The following is an 18,877-nucleotide window of genomic DNA, read 5'->3' on the forward strand; positions in this document are numbered from 1 at the left end:
CTCAGATGTTTTAACCAGAGCTAAAATTACTAGCACTTAATGAATCCACCCTACTAGTGTGTGCTTTTTTACCAAAAGTTTGCCTTTGTTTTAGGCAGTCATAAGACTTCAATGACAAATATGATGTCTTCTAATATTAGGCTGTTTAGTATTTGAGATCAATTTAATGGAAACGCTTTCAAAGAGCTAAGAAAATGCATCTTCATATAAATATTAAAAAACCGTGAGTCTACCTTCTTTTTTTGTAGCTGAATCAGCCAGAAGCCAGATTTTTCTGGGGTTGAGGTAGAGGTCTCCACAATCCACACTGAGTTGACTTTGTTGTGCATTGCATCTTTTTAACCTTGGAGTTTGTGCAGAAAAGGGTTCTTTCCTCTAGTGTAAGCCATGCAGGCTCTGAGCAGGAGTTTTATGGAGCTGCTGGGGAGCTCTGCAGTTTCTCCTAATTGACCCAGGTGTGATCTGGGCATCAGAAAACAGAAAAAACAGAGGTGTAAATCAACAGCTTGGGGTTCCTACTGCTACCAGGTTCACCAGTGTCTATACTTGCTGATCACCATCTTTCCCCTGTTTTCAGTGGATTTCCAGCCAACTGGCTTTTGCCTAAAAAAACTGACTCCTGTTAGTACTGGTTAAGCCTGGTGACCATGGTTTCTGCTATGAGTCAATTGGAAAGGAGGCAAAGTGTTGCATGTAATAATTTTCCCAAATTGTCTCACAAATTCCCAAACTTCATGTAAAAGTAAAGCTGCTGAAGCAACATGAATGATCCCTTAGGGAGCTCACACTTGGGCACCCTCAAGCAAAAGGAGTAGATGCCTGTAGCCACTCTCTGGACTTGATCAGAAAGGAATGAAACAGATCTGCCCTAATATAATTCTGTTTCCTTGTGCCAGGTTCTTTGCTCTTCACATTGATCCCCTGTGACCAGCTATGTCCAAGACTGAACAGAATTAGCAGGGACATTTGGCATGTGTCCATTGTCATGAGGGAGGTTGAGTCAGTGGCCAAAAATGGCCTTGACTTAACCTGCTACTGAATGACTGGATGCAAGTTACTTGAGCTATCACCCTCTCTCTAGTGTAAAGCAATGTACAAAACTTGTTTGGGGATCCTGAAATCCTGCTTGCATCTGCATAACCAGGGCTTTGAGTGACAGTAATTGGCTGGGCAGAGTGGAGGTGTCACATTATTCTCAACCAGCTTCAAAGTCTTGTGGGTGGATATAGGGTCAAAATGCATTTCATATACAACTGGAATAAAGTTTTGTGTAAAGACCTTATAAAACCTCATAAGGACTTTTTACTAGATCAGAGGCCTCCTATTTTCTTATTGAACTCAATGGGAATTTTGCTACTGACTTCAAAGAAAGTTGAAAGGAGTCACGAGGGCTTGATTTCCACTAATACATGTGTGCTTCTGCACACCAAATTTGCATCTGGAGGGGACTGTTTTAGTTGTTCTTTGTTGCTGTGGTTGTTGGGCTTTTTTTTTTTTCTACTTGAGAGTTTATGTAAGCACAAGGTCTGGTACATGTAAATTGTCTGCACATATGAGCAGAAAAAGCTTGTTTCTTTGGAGAAAAATCACCCATATACTACACATTACACACATGCCTTGAGAAAAAAAATGGATTCATTAAACTGTCTCATCTAAGAGGCATCCTACTCCCAGGAGATCCAAATATTTCCTAAGCACATAGTGGCTGGTGAAGCAGATTCTACTCTTATCTCTATCAGCAGCATAAAACCAAATCAAATATAAATGAATCCTTCTCAGATCTTTTCAGAGGCTATAAAATTGAAGGCTTCAGCTTCTGTTCTATAAACAGTAGTAAAGAAGCATAGAGAACAGATTTAAGAATTCAAACAGTTGTCAGAATGGTTTAAAACTTACTTTGACTTACACCGCTTTTGAGGGCAGACTTGTCCATTCCTTTCCTGTAGCAGTTTGAAAATAATTAGTTTTATCAAATACACCAAATCTAACACTACATTAGATAAGAGGGCTTCTTACAGAGCAGTACGAGTTAAAACTTTGATGTTTCAGAAATAGGCATGAAGCTGTAGACTGGGAGCACAATTTGTAAAGTAGTGACTCACTGTGAGTAGGAGAGTGACCCTGCAAATACCTATTAATTTTGTACAGAACTGGCACATCCTAGAGATGCCTAGGGACCTAAGCAAAATCAGATTGAGCTCATCTCCCTGTCATTAATGACACACTGTCTTCTTTACTGTTGATTGAGACCTTTCTGCTGAGAACTATCCTTGAGGAATGATTTCCCAAACATCAGATCTTTGTGCTAGAGATAACTGTTGCATTGCGTGCCTCAATATTTATCATCCTATTCTTGCTAGTTAGACATTCTCTATGAACCTAGGTAATTTCACTATTTTCTAGATTTTTACGTATTCCAGATATCAGTAACCATTATCTTAGCCTTTCTCAGTGATCCTGTTGCCAGGCCTTATGCATTTAATTCCTTCAGCTTTCTTGAGGGAAGATGCCAAAGAGCCCAGATGAAAAGTTGAGGCTGTATCTGCATCTCTGAGTAAGGGTAGAGCAGAAAGCAGAGTGAAGAAATCTGCTCTGCACGCACTTTCCCTGATGCATGGCTCTTTCTATGGTGTGCGAAGGCTGGAAATGGAGTAGAAGACTGCTGAAGTTTCATGGAAGGTTATTTTATATTAGTGAGAATTCAGGGAGTTGTAAGATGTAGTAGGTGGGAGGAGATTATAGAGAGTAGCAGGGGGAGAGGTTTGGTGAAAAGCATTTGTGTAGTCCCATAAGGTATCAACACCTGATTGCTGATGGAATAAAACCAGTTTTCTAAGCTGACTGATGTTTCTGTCTCCTTCTTGAAGAATATATACTTAGGAGTTCACACTCTGAAACTAAGCCAGTCAACTTTCTAGAATAGGTTTAATATCTTTAGTTGTATTTGAGGTCAAAGGGCTTTGCTGCAGCTGCAGCTCAGCCAAATAATCTGGAGTTGCTGCAGAAGTTACTAGTCAGAGCTCTGATTTGTGTCAGGTGTAGGTTTAAACCATATGTGACAGGGATACTTTTTGGTGTTGAAAGCTAAGGAAGGTGTCCCACACTTCCTGGGAGCTTAGCCTTGGGCAGTGTATACTGAAGAAAACAACTTTATAAGGCAGACAATAAAAAAGTGACATTGGGAACAGAGATATAATTCATCCAATAAACAGTAACATCCAATAGCATCGCTGCAGTGGTACCTAGTGTTGATTTCTTTATGCTGTCGGGAAGACTTGCTTTATGTTCAGGATTAGCTTTTCAACATCCAGTGCTGATAAAGGCTTTTGAAAGGATGTAGGTAGCAAGCCATGAGATAAAGGAGCAGAGCAGCTAGCAGATCTCTTTTTGTTAAAGCTATTGTAGCTGCCAAACCAGAGAAGGACAGTATACTGGGGACAGTTGTAAGCTTTATTTGGAGATCCATGTCTCTTGAAATATGCAGTCTGGACCACAAAGGAATCCTTTTTGGTTAAGAGGATATGAGTAAATTGAAGGGATATCTGCAGATGTAAGTCGCTGATACACACAGAGTGAAGCTGATGGGGTGACAGCTGTGCTGGGCTTACCTATCATTGTGGACTGCAACCCTCGGTGCAGAGTGAGCAGGTAAGACCTTGGCACTGGTTTACACCATGCATTCTGATCCAATAGGCAGATGTTCTAGCTGTAGTATTCCATACCATTCAGTCACAGAGGTTTATGCTCACAGGTCCCGATCGGATCTCATAGCTTCTCACTTTGCATTGGCAGGAGTGTTTCAGTGTACAGTAGTCAGCAACTGAGAATATGCTGACAGACAGTTTAATTGTGATAATTAACAGCAATTTTCTCACCTTGATTAAGTCAGATTCTTTTCTATTCTAAGCTGCTCAGGCCACTGAGGGTCCAGTACTGCACCCTGTTCCCGTAAGTGTCAACAAAAACAAGTGTGTGAAATACCTATGTGTTATCGTCTGCTCCTTGGAAACACAAAATACACTCTACAGATGCAAGAGTGCAGCACAGATCTCTTCAATAAGCAAAACGACAACACATGTATTTAAATATCAGAGCCTGAATGGAGTCTGCTTCTTTTCCCACACCTCTGTAAAATCAAAGTTTGAAACCCTGTAGGAGCTCTTTTAAAATATCCTGGCTTCCTTGCTGCAGACCATATGTTATTTCAAAAACCAGGGCTGCAAACTCAAATAATTGCATGACTTGCACTCTATCACTGCAGACTGTGCTCCACTGGCTTCAGCTGGCACGGTTTGGTAGCTGTTACAGATGCCACAAGTCATTGCTTTGAAGTTTGCACATTAAAAAAAAAAAAAAAAAAAAAAAAAGGAAAAAGAAAAAAAAGGAAAAAAGAGGAGGGGAGAAAAGGGGGAAAAGAAACCTTTCAAAAGATTTGCCTGAATTTCTGTTATGAGTAAGTCGACATTTTGCAACATCTGTCATAGCCCTTGCCACTTTAGCTTCCTCCGTCTGATCCTGCTCTTGTCTTCCGTGCTCACACTGGAGCAGCTGTGTCCTCCTGCCTTGAGTGAGGGACACTGAGGAAGACAGGGAAGCCCTAAGATGCTGACTTGCTCCTGTGAGCAAACTGTCATCACAGTGCCCTGCAACAGCTGCCCTGTGGAAGGGTCTGAGGTCCTCCTGAGGAGCCTACAGAGGCCCCAAATGTTGGATATTAGGATATTTAGATATCAGGACAAGTTTCTTCTCTGAAAGAGTGGTGAGGCAGTGGCACAGGCTGCCCAGGGAGGCGGTGGAGTCACCATCCCTGGAGGTGTTCTAGAACTGTAGATGTGGCACTGAGGGACATGGTCAGTGACATGGTGAGGGTGGGCTGACAGTCGGATTAGGCGATCTTAGACATCTTTCCAACCTTAATGATTCTACTATTATGTGAAAGCACCTCCCAGCAGTGGCCCTTTCCTCTCTGCTGCTCTGAGCAAAGTGCTATGAGTGGTTGTGTCCTGGATCAGTGGATCCTGCAGAAGTGTGCAGCTACCCACCTTCTTGTTGTTGGGAGGCCCAGAGCGGTGGGTCCATATCCTGTTCAGGTGTTAGCATCAAAGAGAATAAGTCTTCCCTGTGCTGTTTCTTTGGTTATTGATTTTCATCTTCCTAGCTGCAAACTGTATAAACTCACTCAGATGTCAAATGACAGCACACGGAGCAAAAAGTGAATCGCCAGTGGACCTGCATCCAGCTTGTTTTAGTTAGTTTTTGGAAATAAATATTTCCAGTTGAAGACAGCAGTGATACCAGAGATAAGATCGAGCTTTGACTTACAGTACTCCAGCACTGAAGAACAGCACTGGGTGCCTTCACTTTGGCAACTCCAGCTGGCTGTCCAGAGAATTCACAGTATCATTTTGCATACATCATGAACCCGAGGCCAGATCCCTTGGCACACTGTTCGCAGGGCTCAGCACATAGTGCTCATGCTTGCAGAGGTGCCCTGACCATCCTCAGGACTGTGGCTATGCTGAGAGCTCGCTCCCTTCATTCAAGCTCTGTGGGGAATAATTCCACCCGGCCTGTTTTCAGGTCTGAATTTGGGGCTGGAATTCATCACCTCGAAGCTGCTTCCCCCACTTCAGTGGTGTGCTCAATCACAGGCATCTGTAAGCCTTGTAATCCATTTCACCCAGCTTGCCTTTCACGGAGAGGATGGGATGAGAAGTGGTCCCACTCCATAAAAGCATGCAACACTGCCTGTGACCCTGCTTAAAGGCCAGAGGAAGGTGTCCTTGAAACTATTAAGAGGAACTATGTAACGACTCTTTACACTATAATTTCAAGTATCTGCTTCAGCTTCCTTATTCATTTCCAGTGTATTTTTGTTTTGCTTTGTTTTAATTTGGTAATAATATCCTGAGCACGGCACTCGTCTGGTTTAGTCAAGGTGGTGTTACTGAGGGCTTTTCCCCCCCTCTACACTGTTGGTCTGTTTTATAGAACATGAGAAAAGGGTCAGGACACAGATAATTAAAATGCCAGCACGTGAACAGATTTTGTCCACATGTTCTTAAGATCTTCTTGTTTTTGGGTTTGCTGTTTCTATGTACCAGGTGTTAAGACCAAGTTATGTTAAAGGAGTTTCATATTAAGAAAGTATATTTGATGTGGTATATTATTAAAGTCAAAGTAGCTGGCAGCAGCACTGTCATCATAGGAATCAGTACAAGAGGCAACGTGAAAGGAAAAGCAGTTAGTGGTAGAAAGGAGCATTATTCACACACACACACACAAAACAACCCTTGAACAAAAGCAACCTTTGCTCTCACTCTGCCCTTTTCAGTTATCAGGATGCCTGGAGTGGAGATCAAAGTGCAACACAGAAGCGATGTTTTGAGCAACCAGAGCTAGGGCTCTGCTGTGGCAGTGTTGCTGTCTTTCCTGTTCCTTCCAGAACACCTTTGAGTGCTGGGTAGGATGAAATGAAGATGGAAAGATGTAAATGTTGAGTCAAATAAGAATATACAATGCATGCCTGATATATAATTCCTGGCTCACATCACTTTTTACAATGCAGGATTTAACCAAGAAGGGAAACATGAAGTGAGTGGCCACCATTTGATGAAGATTAGTCTGTGCATATACATAGGCTTTATTTATATCCTTTGCAGAAATTCACAACTGGTTGCCCAGTTATTCCTTTATAGCCCATGGCAGAAATTTTGAATTTCTAGGTGTTCATTCCTTTTATTCCCCTAGTGTTTAAACGTGGTCAGACAGATTACTTTTTACAAGGACCCTGAGTTTACAAGCAGTCCCAGAGTTGCAAAGCCTGCTCAGATGGATCATGCAGAATTGTGCAATTAATTAGGAATGAATCTTACTTAAGATTACCCTGCTAAGGGCTCTGATTTCTCTTTGTGTATCTCTTGTGCATCTCTGTGTACTGGCAAGCATTGTGTACAACACATGGTTGCCCTTGCTCACTGTAGCCTCTGCTATGCTGCAATGGCTGTTTATGAGGGTTGAAACTGGTAGGACAAGGGAGAATGGTCTTAAGCTGAGACAGGGGAGGTTAGGGTTAGATATTAGGAGGAAGTTTTTCACTCAGAGGGTGGAACAGGTTGCCAAAGGAGGTTGTGGATGCCCCATCCCTGGAGGCATTTTAGGTCAGGCTGGATGTGGCTCTGGGCAGCCTGGTCTGGTGGTTGGTGACCCTGCATACAGAAGGGGGTTGAAACCAGATGATCATTGTGGTCCTTTTCAACCCAGGCCGTTATATGATATGATTCTATGATTATCATTTTTCCAAGTTCTTTTCCTTCCAGCCCCCTGGTTGCACCTTGCAAAGACCCACCAAAGTGTCACCGGCTGGGTGACACCGATACTGGTACCGAGATCTATATCCTGAAAATGAGAAACCTTCAGTTTTTTCCTCAGACAACTTTGTAATCATCTTCTTTCAGTGCTGGAGGTGCACAACCATCTGTTCAGAAGTGGAAAAACTGAATATTTTGAACATCAACTAAGAGTTAATTATTCAAGCACACCTCCAGGAAATCATGCTGAGAACAGGACAATTTCAGTTCTCAAAAATGGGCCTTGAGACCTGAGGAGGGCCAACATTTCAACAAAGTTAAAATCCCAAACATTTGAAAAAGAGCTCAAAGAGCCTTAATATAATGGAAAATTAGGTGTAGGTGTGTCCCTCTTGGCTTTTTCTTTCTTTTTTTCTTTTTAAAAGCTTCATGTCCCCCTCTGTACTTACACCGAGTTGTGCTGTTATCAACGTCATGAAAGTTAACAAAAAGCAGAGAGCTGTAATTTCACCTGAGCTGAAATAACACTACAGCAGTTAGGTCTGTTATAGCTGAGATTGGAAAGAAACTTTCAGTTACAACTCTATCCATTTTTACATCTAATTATAATGTTCTTAATCTCATACAATTTTTGCTTGGCTGAAACATTGTATTTGCACTCATTTGAGAAAGTGCTAATGGTTTTATCAGTCATGAGTAATGTAGTCACTTCCACTTCATACCAGTATCCACACAATCATGCCTTCATATTACATTCACATATATAACTTATTATTTTGAGTATATACATATATATTTATACATACACACACAGGCACATAAACTGATAAGGAAAAGTATTTCAGCATTTGGCTTTCAAAGAATTATGAAGTTAGAAACAAGTGAAAGGTTCACAGTGAAACTTAAAACTTTACTGGCTATAAGATTTCATTACTAACACAAAACTCAGTCCAATACTTTACTCAGGCCAGGTCAATTTATTTTTAGCAGGAAGGATGGTATGTAGTTAAAATTAAGGTTAAGGTTTGATTTTCATTGCAAATAGTCTGCACTACTCTACAGAGCAGTTCCTCAAAATATATATATATAAACCTATATTTACATAAAGAATTAAAGAATAGGATATGCTGATTGTAAAGAATGTAAGCTTGCTAGATTCCATGCAGTGGCTTCTGATTTGCCTTGAGTTGCTGTGTATATGGAAGGGGTCTATGAGTTTGCTCCTTCATGTTTCTTCCACTGTACAATACCTTTTCTGATGCTGCAGGGGAGAGGTGAGTGTGAGCTTGCTCCTAAATTCAGTCATAGTGCACAGCTAACTTGATTTAACTGACAACCAACAGTCAACTAAGAATCAAGTCGAAGCAATGAACTCATTTCTAAGCTTTGTCTGTAAGTAGAATCTACTTTCAAGACATGTAAAAGCATCAGATAGTTATAAATACAGTAGGTCAGGCCATCCAGAGAAGCTGTGGGTACTACATCCCTGGAAGCTCACAAAGCCAGGTTGTATGGAGTCCTGGGCAGACTGAGCTGGTGGGGGCAACCCTGCTCATGGCAGGGGGTTGGAACTGGATAGGCTTCCTTCCAACTGGATAGGTCCCTTCCAACTCAAGACATTCTATGATTCCAATGATTCTATCATTCCAGGTTGCAGAAAAACAAAAACTGAGGAAAAGCAGGCATTTTTTCCCACATTGATTACTCAGCACTCTTAACCAAGTAATTTACTGTTATGAAAAGAAATATCTAGATCTATTAAAAGTTGATTTTGACTTTTCTGATAGACATATGTGAAAGAAGTTGAGAAAGGAAAGTGTGTCAGTATCTGTCATGCAGTAAAATCTCAAAACATTCATCATAAGGAATTAGGTCTTGCATCTCTGAAGCTGTTACATGGCATGGCCCAATCTGTGATATGTTCCTCATAATGATTTTAGAAGATAAAATATGTGCACTGAAATTTTACACCTGCCGCCAGTTCCCTTCCCTATATGCATTGAAAGCAATGCTTTGTGAGCAGAGACATTTTTAAGTCCTTTTATTGAAAGGCCATTGTGCCCTGTATTGTACTAATATTTTCATAATCTGAGCAGATGTTTAAACAAAGTTATAAGACTGCAGCATCCGTGGCTGCTGGGAATTGCAGTTTACAGCCCTGTTCCAAAGCAGAATCATGGAAAGTTGCCACAAGGAATTATTCCTCTGAGAAAACGAAGCGTAGGTTTGGAGGTGACAGGCTCCCCATGAGGAGAAACAAGGAACCCTTGGAGAAGTTCTTTTCTTTGGCACTCAGCTTTATACAAGTTAGAAGCCCTCCTGGGTCTTCTACAATTTTTCCAATGGGTGGGAAACACAGTTAACATTTAGGAAAAGCAATCTCTGACTGCCAAAACTGCAGTGTCTGACAGTTTTGCATCCAAGCAGAACTGATGAAAATCCAAATATTTGTGGATTTTGCTTCAGATGCAAATATTTTGTATAGCTCGAATCCCAAGTTGAAATCCCAAAGGATTTTTGATTAAAACTCCTGATATTCATACTTCAGTGTTTCCCTCATTTCAAATAATATCAAGCTGAATCTTTCTTAATAACTTTCTGAGTAGATATACATGTCAAAAATGTTTTAGCCTTGTACGTGTTTATAAAGCAGTATGTGTTTTTTCAAAGCCAGCTTCAGTGAGGATTTTTATGCAGGGCGTGTTTTATGGCTAAAATAACAAGCAGAAAAGATGATTATTTGCCAGGAGGTATCATTCAGACAACCAAACCGCACACTTCTTGGCCATGGGTCAATTGTGCTATCGATTGCCTCCCACAAAATCAAATTCTGGAGCAAAAAATGTCACTGCCTAAAACAATGGTCAAGTTTGTGATGATACCATTTGGATTAGCAAGAAAGGGCACTGCCAAGGCCAGATGTGTACTGCTATCCTCTGTCAGCCAAGCAGATGGAGCAGAATGTTTTGCTGGAAAGAGAATTGTGTGTGAATTGGTCTCAATTTTTTTTTGTATATCTGTATTTTGTTTGATATATTCAGTCGCTCCAGATCCAAGCCTTCTTATCGGTTCATGGAAGCACACAGATGAGGTAGATGACTGAGCTGTTTTGTCCTTCTTTGAAAACTTTCAGCAAGCTTCTCTCATCAGTGCCAGCTATAGAAACTGAGCTGCCACGCGATGGGAACCAAAACTCTGACATGACTAATAACTGATTAAAAGGTAGGACGGAGAAGATTAGGAACAAAAGGTGGCGGGAAGTCAAGAGTGGAATCCTGTAGGACTTGAGTTCTGGACTGAGCTGTTCAACATGTTCATATGTGATATGAAACAAAGAATGAATTATGAGGTGACAAGGTGCACTGATGATAGTAAGCTATTTAGGGTGGTGAGGACAAGGGCTTCTTCGTGATTGAAGAAGGGCCTGACCGGATTGAGAAACTGAGGAAAATACAAGATTAAATAACTGTGTAAATGAATGATACTTGTAAATGTAAATATGTAAAATTATGTACAAAAGAAAGAAATTTTAATTCATTTTTACCTATTCAGTGGTGAGCACTGAGGTCTGCCATCACTGCCTTTTTTGAGTGAGATCTCGCTGTCACAAAACACACTTCCATGAGGATACTACCTAAAGGTATAATAACAGTGAAGAAAACAAATTAGATTTGGGGCACATTTTGGTGGGCAAGAAGTCCACATGATTACACCACCATACAGCCCATGGTGACCCAGTCATGTCTGAACAGTGTAGGCTGTTTTGGCTTCTGTTTCTGCAGGACTTTAACAGAGCTGGAATAAGGTGTACTGAACAGCAGAAAGAACTGTTAAGATAAGGTTCAGCTTTCGCGAGGAGTAGAGAGATTGAGTAGAGCAGCAGACAACTGGTGAGGTACAGTACTGCTCTGTAAAACCACACTTGTCCTAGAAATAGCAAATAAGAAATAGATGCCCATTGTCTTGTCCAGTGCAGAGTCAATCAAAACAGAATAAGATTACATGAAACTAATGGATGGCAAGTGTCAAGGAAACAAAGGAGGTTTATCTTCCATAGATCACTAGTAAAGTATAGAAAACCCCATGACTGGGCAATTTGGATACTAAAAGTTACTGACTGGACAAAGAAATTAAACAAACCATATTGAAAGCATGAAAACACTCAAAGAGGAAAACAAAAGCAAAAATGAAAACAAAAATGAAAACAAAACAACAAGAACAAAAAAAACCCCAAAAACAACAAGCCAGGAAAAAAACCTCACAAACTTCATATTCAAATATTCCCCAGGCTACAGATAACTTGGGACTGTGGTTATCTTTTGGGCAGCTACCACTGCAGGCTGTTTCTGTTCTTATTGCCTACCTTACACACCTGCTACTGACACTCCTGGAGATAGGACGCTCAACTGGATGGACCTCTGGTGTGATCCACTAGAATTGCACTTATATTCTTGTATTCACTGCTCATGATATGAGTTACTTTGATTACATCTGTGAGGATAAGTGAACATTTCAGTAGGAAAAGAGAAAAAAAGTTGTCTCACACACCCACTCCCCCAGCCCAGCCCCCCCCCCCAAAAAAAAAAAACAACACCAAATATTCTGATTATCTAAATAACTATTTACAATAAAAATAGTTTGATGGTTAAAATTGCATTTGAATTTCACATGGAAAAACAAAGTTAACTACTGTGAATTGGTCCTTTTCTGCTCAATAAAGTCACTGCAGTATTTTGGTTTTGAGTCAAATCACTCCTGTGCCTTTAATCTTGCCTGAGGAAAAGTCCCAGGAATACTTACATGGGTCACTGTAAAAACTTCTATTTCTTTCCTTTATATTATTTATTTATTTATTTATTTATTTTTTTACTAAAATAAAAATGTCTTGTATGTCAAACTGCTTTGAGATGCGCTGTTTAATCATATCATAGAAAGCTGCAGCGAGGCATTAGTTAGGCAGTTTTCCTTATCCAATCTCTACAAGCCTCTCCCCTGTATGAAAGGAACTTGACCCCGCAGTCACAGAGCTCACAGAGATGACTCAGTCCTGGAGAGTGCACAACAAACAGGAATAGCAGCACTGCTGTCAATCCTGACAAAAATAAGAAATTCAGAGTCGTTGAAATGACAGACATGGACACTGTTCTTGCACATGAGATAACAACTCTACCAACCAGAAAGAAGAGCGGTGAGAACAACCATTGCTAAACACAGGGACTTTTGACAGGCTGTGGTGATAAGGAGTTCTCAGCTGGCAGGCAGACAAAATGCATCCCTTCAGAATGTCTTTGAATCAAGGGAGCCAAAGTGCTTGCAAAACAACAGTGTGATGCAAAATAAGAGAAAAATACAGAATTCATGAGGCAGAAACCATAGGAGATGCAAATCTTAAAAAAGAACTTTACTTATGTCATCGTGAAGTACGTACTTGAACTTTTCCCAATCAAATTTGTCTGATGCAGCAGAACATATTCCTGGCATTTCTGATGTTCCATTTATGCTGACTGCTGCCACTCACAGAAAAACTCTTAACTGTTAAGAAACCCTGGGCTTTGAAGCTTCACTCTACTGGTTGTAATTTCACTGTCACCAATGGGAGACATTTGCGTGTAGTATTTTTTCAGCTGCAAATGCCTTTTATTGCAGTTGAACGTAATCCAATACCATTTTCTTTCAGATGCTGATTGAAGAAAAAATTATTACATTCATCTTTTTCCTTCTGCATTAAAATAAGTCAATAATTTGAAGATCTTGATATTTTTCAATATAAGAATGAGTGAGAAGGAAAAGAAAAAAGCTACCACTAACAGGGACATTTGATTACAGTCCATGGGGAATGAAGTTCTGGTAAGGAAGAATACAATTCAGTAATGGAAAACCCAAATAAAATTACTTGAAAGACAGAAGCCTAGTAACTGACCACTGAAATAATCAATGTGATAAAGGTTACCCTCCAGGAAATTGTAAAATAAGAGTAAGTATTCCTCACAAACACACATTTGATTTAAAGCAAGCTCTTGAGCTTGAAGGAGAAACTCAGTCAGGAAAGTCCTATATCACTGACAGCCTGAAAAGCACAGCTATCCTCTTATAGACAGAGGAAAGTAGAACCCTGAAGCAAGTCACATTTCTGATCAGGAATTGGCATCCAGCCTAGAAGAATCTGCTCTTAAATTGGTTTTCTGGGAAGAGGCCACCTTCAGCCACCCCTTGGGCTCTCAGGCAATTCAGACTTTCAAAAACCACTACCTTATCTCCTCTTTTTCAGGCATCACAAGCAGCCTTCTGGACACACCTATATATCAGCTTGATCAAAATGACATGAAGAACTTCCAGAAATCATAGGAAACTGGAGCCCAGATTCTCTTTCTTGGAGAAAACAGCATGTAATGTAATAAGCATTTAATGATAATAATTCCAAATTCTGCATTGCAAGGCCAAGCGTGGGACAGTAATGAGTTATATGTGCTCCTAAATCATTTCTGTTTGTCTCAGTGATCTGTGCAAGGTGAATTTGTGGAGGCATGGGCTGTTCTGGTGCAGAAGAATCTGTGATTAGAATAAGCCTACACGATTGCTTTTAGGTATCTCTTTGCCTTGTATTTCTTCTTCATCTTTTCTTCTTTTACTAAAAAGAAAGAGATAAAGAAAGAAGGCATGAAGGAAAGAAAGGAAGGAAAAAACAAAAAAAGTGGAGAAAGACAGAAAGAAAAAAAGAAAGATGGAAAGAAAGAAAAAGAAAGAAAAAAAGAAAGATGGAAAGAAAGAAAAAGAAAGAAAGGAAGAAGGAAAGAACAGAATATATTGCAAAATTCTTGCCTTTAAAAACTAAACATTTACAGAAGTTACATCTGAAGAGTCCACTGGGAGCTGCCACTGAGCTCTTCTAACGTGACAGTAACTGTTTGATCTTCAGCACTTATCAGCAGTTCAGTTGAATCCTCTGTAATTTTGAAGATCAGTTCACTCTTCCACTTCCTGTGCAAAAAAATATGTACAAAAAATTCTGTTCAGAAGAAGTATATGATGCTGGCTTCCTAGCATTACAGCAATGTGCTAGCTTCAGCAGGGCTCAGGCTGCTGCGCTTAAAGCATGCTGACATTTGCTGGTGCCTCTGCGTGAACAACTGGCATGATTTGTGATCTGCTCTGTGGACAGGTGAATGGCAGGCGAATGCAGGCTGTGCACTTAGCTGGTGGATGCCTGTCCTTGCAATCTGAATCCCTGGCTGATGTAAGAGCCAGTGTATTACCATTTCTGCTGCCTTGGCTTTTGATACCACCACCTTCTTGGTTATTTTTAGTTGGAACTGAGAGGGAAGTATCACAGTGGGTTACCCAGCAGGTTTGCTTATAGTTTGCCACCAGACTATTTCCTGGAGCTTGTTATGCTCAATATTACTTGCTGATTGCTATATTACAAAAGAAGCAAGGAAGGAAGGAAGGAAGGAAGGAAGGAAGGAAGGAAGGAAGGAAGGAAGGAAGGAGAGGGAGGGAGAGGGAGGGAGGGAGGGAGGGAGGGAGGGAGGAAGCTAGACAAAACATCACTAAATGTAATTCTTCAGATCTGGTAGGTTCTGGTTCTCTGTACTGTAATACTAATGTATAAGCAAAATGCATTTCCATTTCACAGTCAGTGTATGTAGCTAGATAATATAGTCATTCATTCTCATCAACTTTTTGCATGTAGTTGCATTCCTTGGCCAGAACCTTTCATGAGTGGAAATCAAAGAAAGGCAGAAAAAACATTAAAAAAGTATGATATGGTCCATCCTCAGCTTCATCAGTTGTGTTTTCTTTTGCATTCGTCAAGATGAAGAAGAGATTTTGAATTACATCCTTGAACATTTGGAAAATGTTCACTGAATCTGGGCTGTGTGTGGGGATTCTAAATGTATCATAATATGTTTGAATTTCACAAACTTTGGCTTAGTTTCAGAGTCTCGGAACATGAAATACAAAAACTATGCCTAGCTGTATTAGCAACAGGTTTCTAAGGACAGACTGAGAGTACACAGCAACATGAACTTTGCTTGGAAGGGAATTACTGTTTCCTCTTTTATGGTGCTAGCCCTGAAATGGATGAAGTCTTTGGGAGTAGGCAGCTTGCTATTGACATCTATTGATGAAGAGGAAGAAAAGCAGCTCAGCCTGGCCTGAGATCATCACATATCAGAAGATGGATGGGGTTGGAAGTTGGTTGTGAGTATCTGCTGGTGAACAATGGAAAACTGCTAAAATAGACCAAAACTTTTTTTTTTTTTTTTTTTTTTTTTTTGCCTTTTATGCAAAAAGCACTTCTGGGTAAGAATTCCTTCTGGCAGTATGTTTTAATTTGTTTTAATTCATAAGAATTAAAGGTCAAACCATTAAAATCATTTAAGAACTAGCATTGTGATTCCGCAGCACTTACAGTGTTGTCATGTAATAGTTATGTATATACATAAACCGTGGCTTTCATTGTGTGAACACACTGAGTGACCAGGAGACCATTTTCACATGTAGTTAGTTATTTGCTGCAGTTCTCTCATTAATGCCTAAGTGTGATTTTAGTTCATTTGCCAGTTTTTCAGCTTTTCAGGAAGAAACATAGACAGGAATTGCCATCAGATGCCCATTTGTAGTGAAACCAATTGAACCATGTCATACAGTCCCTTAATACACACAAATATGATTTCACATGCGTGCAAAGAACTGTTTACAAAGAACACCACATGTCCATAGAGAAGGAAAACAACCTGAACATGCTTCCAAACACAGACTGATCACAACTTTGTTGTGTTTGGCTGCAATTATTCTCAAGTAAATAAATTTGCCTCCACTTAAATCAGGTCTGAATTTTGCCCTATGTTTTCTTGGAAAGAACAAACAAATCTCAACAACAGCAAAAACAGGCCTGAATGTATTAAGCAGCTATTGAAACCATTACACAATATGGGTTTTTTTTGGTGCATCAACAGGGATTTAAGCTTCCTGCAACAGCCCTCTGTGATGGATGGCGAAGCATCTGTGGTAGCTCAGCTGGCAGCTCCAGCACCTTTAGGGAGAGTCATGCACCTTTCCTTATATGCAGTAGTTTTAGCCAGGCATGGAAAAGCTGGGAGGAAGGAACCAAGCTTCTCAGGTCAAATGAAGGAAGACTTGGTTACTGCTCTTTAATCGCATAGATCTAAGATGGCACGTCACTGCACTCATCTAAACTCAGGAAGAGCACAAACAGAGGCAAGGTAAGAGATGCTGGGCATATGTGCAATTAGCAAGTACACAGAGCAGCCAGAAGCTCAGGCTGTTCTTCGTTCTCTGCCTACCTCTTTTTTTTTTTTTTTTTTTTTCCCTTCTTTGTGTGTCTAATGAAGTTTTACTGGTTTCCCAAGGCTAAATAAAAAGGAGTAGGTAGCAACAGCACAACAAAAGCTCTCTCTTGAAGCTCTTACAGCAGGTTTTGTGAAAACTCAAATTTATATATATCTTAATGTGAAAACATTGGTAAACCTCATTCACCATCTTCACCCGGCTTTTTCCATGTCAATCTTCCACCTCAGAGAGGAGCATGTGGTTGTTTTAGCCAGGAAAGCAAACTGCATAGACAAATTAAGTTGCTAAGAACAGAAAACTATTGAAATATATTACACATTCTGTGAATCACAGTTCACAAATCAAGGACATTTAAGTACAGAACTTATTTGGGTTCTGTAGGAACCAAAATACAAATTTGATAAATAAAAACATTATCATATTTTGCCCTACTGTGAAACCTTTATACTTCCTTGAAGTCAAGAGGATCTATCCCCTCCGAAAGATGGACTTATTCCTTTAGAGTCACTGAGGAGGTGCTGCACTGTAATGTTGACAGAAGTTGACAAATTCCTTAAGTCCTACTGGTCCTCTCGGTGAACACCAGATGTTTTATGTACATATATATCTATATGACATTGTAACTAGACGACGAGATAGGAAAAAAGAACTTGGGCCACCTATGCTCTTGGACGCAGCACTGGAATTCTGATGTTCTGTGTTTAATCCATTAGCTGAAGAAGATAACTGCCTCTTTATTAAAACCTAGCAATCTGTTTCATATTAATATAAATTTTGAGAAGAAGAGCATAAATCGTAAGTGAGCAGTGCTCCAAATATACGTTTGAATAAAACGATGCCTCTTCAGAGCAGTAGACTGTATTTATATATTTTGGATAGAATGCTGATATATTTTGGCAGGCCCACACATAGAATTTGCATGTTGATATGCTAGTTTGGATACGTTCTTTTTAAGTAGCACACATTATAATTTACATTGTTTTCCTTCGAGTCCCTAACTCAGCATCACTGACTACTTGAGGATGGGGCCTTTGAGCAACACTATGGAGCTTCACAACTGCTAAAACTTATTAAGTACTAGCCTGTGTAAAATTTCACAACAGCTCAAGCATTTAACAGCCATGGCCACAAGAATGGAAACCTAGGATGGGATATGAAACAATGACAGATTCAGGTCTGGCTATCAGCTAAATCCATAGATAATGAATTCACAATATGTTTAATTGCCATTCATGCTACTGTCCAAGAAAAAGGAAAAACATACTCTGAAACAGCCAGAATTCTTCTAATGGCATGTTTATGAGGTATCACTTCTTGTATTTATTAATCCTTGTTAAAACTTTCAAGTTTTATTCTTGGAGTCCATTTCTGAAGTTTCTATTTCTGAAGACAAAAGGATTTGAGGAATTTGGAGACCCAGAATATAGATGTACATTATCGCTTTCTCCAGAACTTACTACAACATAATCACAGCTGTGTTTTATATTCTTTTTTATTTGCTCAGATATTCACTATTAATAATACTAACAATGAAAACACTCCTAGCTATCTTCAGATCATTTACACATAGTCTTGGCCAAAAGGGAGATTTTGACTGTGCTTCTCAAAAAGCACACTCCTGCAGGTGCCTTAGAAGGGTTCTGTTTTTGAACAAAGTCACCATGCCTATGAAGTTTGCAATCACACAGCTGATGCTTTGATGCACTGGAAAGAGCATGAGCTTTGTTTTGTTCCAGGTGCCACACCAGATGGAGTGTTACTCAGGAGTCAGAAAGAACCACTTCCTACAACACAGCAATGTCTTCCACTATAAGAGACTGTTAGGAGTAATATCTGAGAGATGTAGTTGAGAAGGCATAGCTTGTTAAACAGTGAAACATTCTGAAATTAGGGCAGGAGAAGGAAAGGAAATTCACAGTATATTCAAGGGCCAACATTTTTCTTATAATATGTGCATACAGTTTCAAATTATTTCAGTCATTCCTGAAAACCTTATTTAAGAGCTAGATACAATGAATTCAGGTATTAGAAAATAAGCACCAAACTTTAGAAATAAATGCAGTCTCCATAGTCAGGTACAGTGGAGAGAGTGGTGCTCAGTAATTACGATTTTTTCCCCCTTTGGGTTCTGGTGAGAGGTTTCAAGGGGTCCCCTGGGCCCTCATGCAATCCTTTCCACACTCTCATACAGCAGAACTCTTAGATGCAGATAATGAAAAACTAAGCATCATCTGCCAGCCCTGCCTGCCTTG

General features: G+C 40.0%; 1 long non-coding RNA gene across 2 annotated transcripts in view; it reads right to left on the bottom strand.

Moving 5' to 3' along the window:
* Positions 1-12,148, bottom strand: part of LOC107311983 — an 18,940-nt gene extending 6,792 nt beyond the window's left edge. Inside the window, exons 1-3 of one of the 2 annotated variants that reach the window (XR_001554329.1) lie at positions 12,111-12,148; positions 11,683-11,801; positions 10,855-10,944 (exon numbers count right to left, since the gene is read on the bottom strand). This is a non-coding gene — a long non-coding RNA (uncharacterized LOC107311983). Of the gene's footprint in view, positions 1-10,854; positions 10,945-11,673; positions 11,802-12,110 lie in introns of both variants that reach the window. The other variant, XR_001554328.1, reaches the window with a different exon arrangement.
* Between the last annotated feature and the right edge of the window lie 6,729 nt (positions 12,149-18,877).

The sequence above is a fragment of the Coturnix japonica genome, chromosome 3 (assembly GCF_001577835.2).
Source record: "Coturnix japonica isolate 7356 chromosome 3, Coturnix japonica 2.1, whole genome shotgun sequence".
In the NCBI taxonomy this organism is placed as follows: domain Eukaryota; kingdom Metazoa; phylum Chordata; class Aves; order Galliformes; family Phasianidae; genus Coturnix; species Coturnix japonica.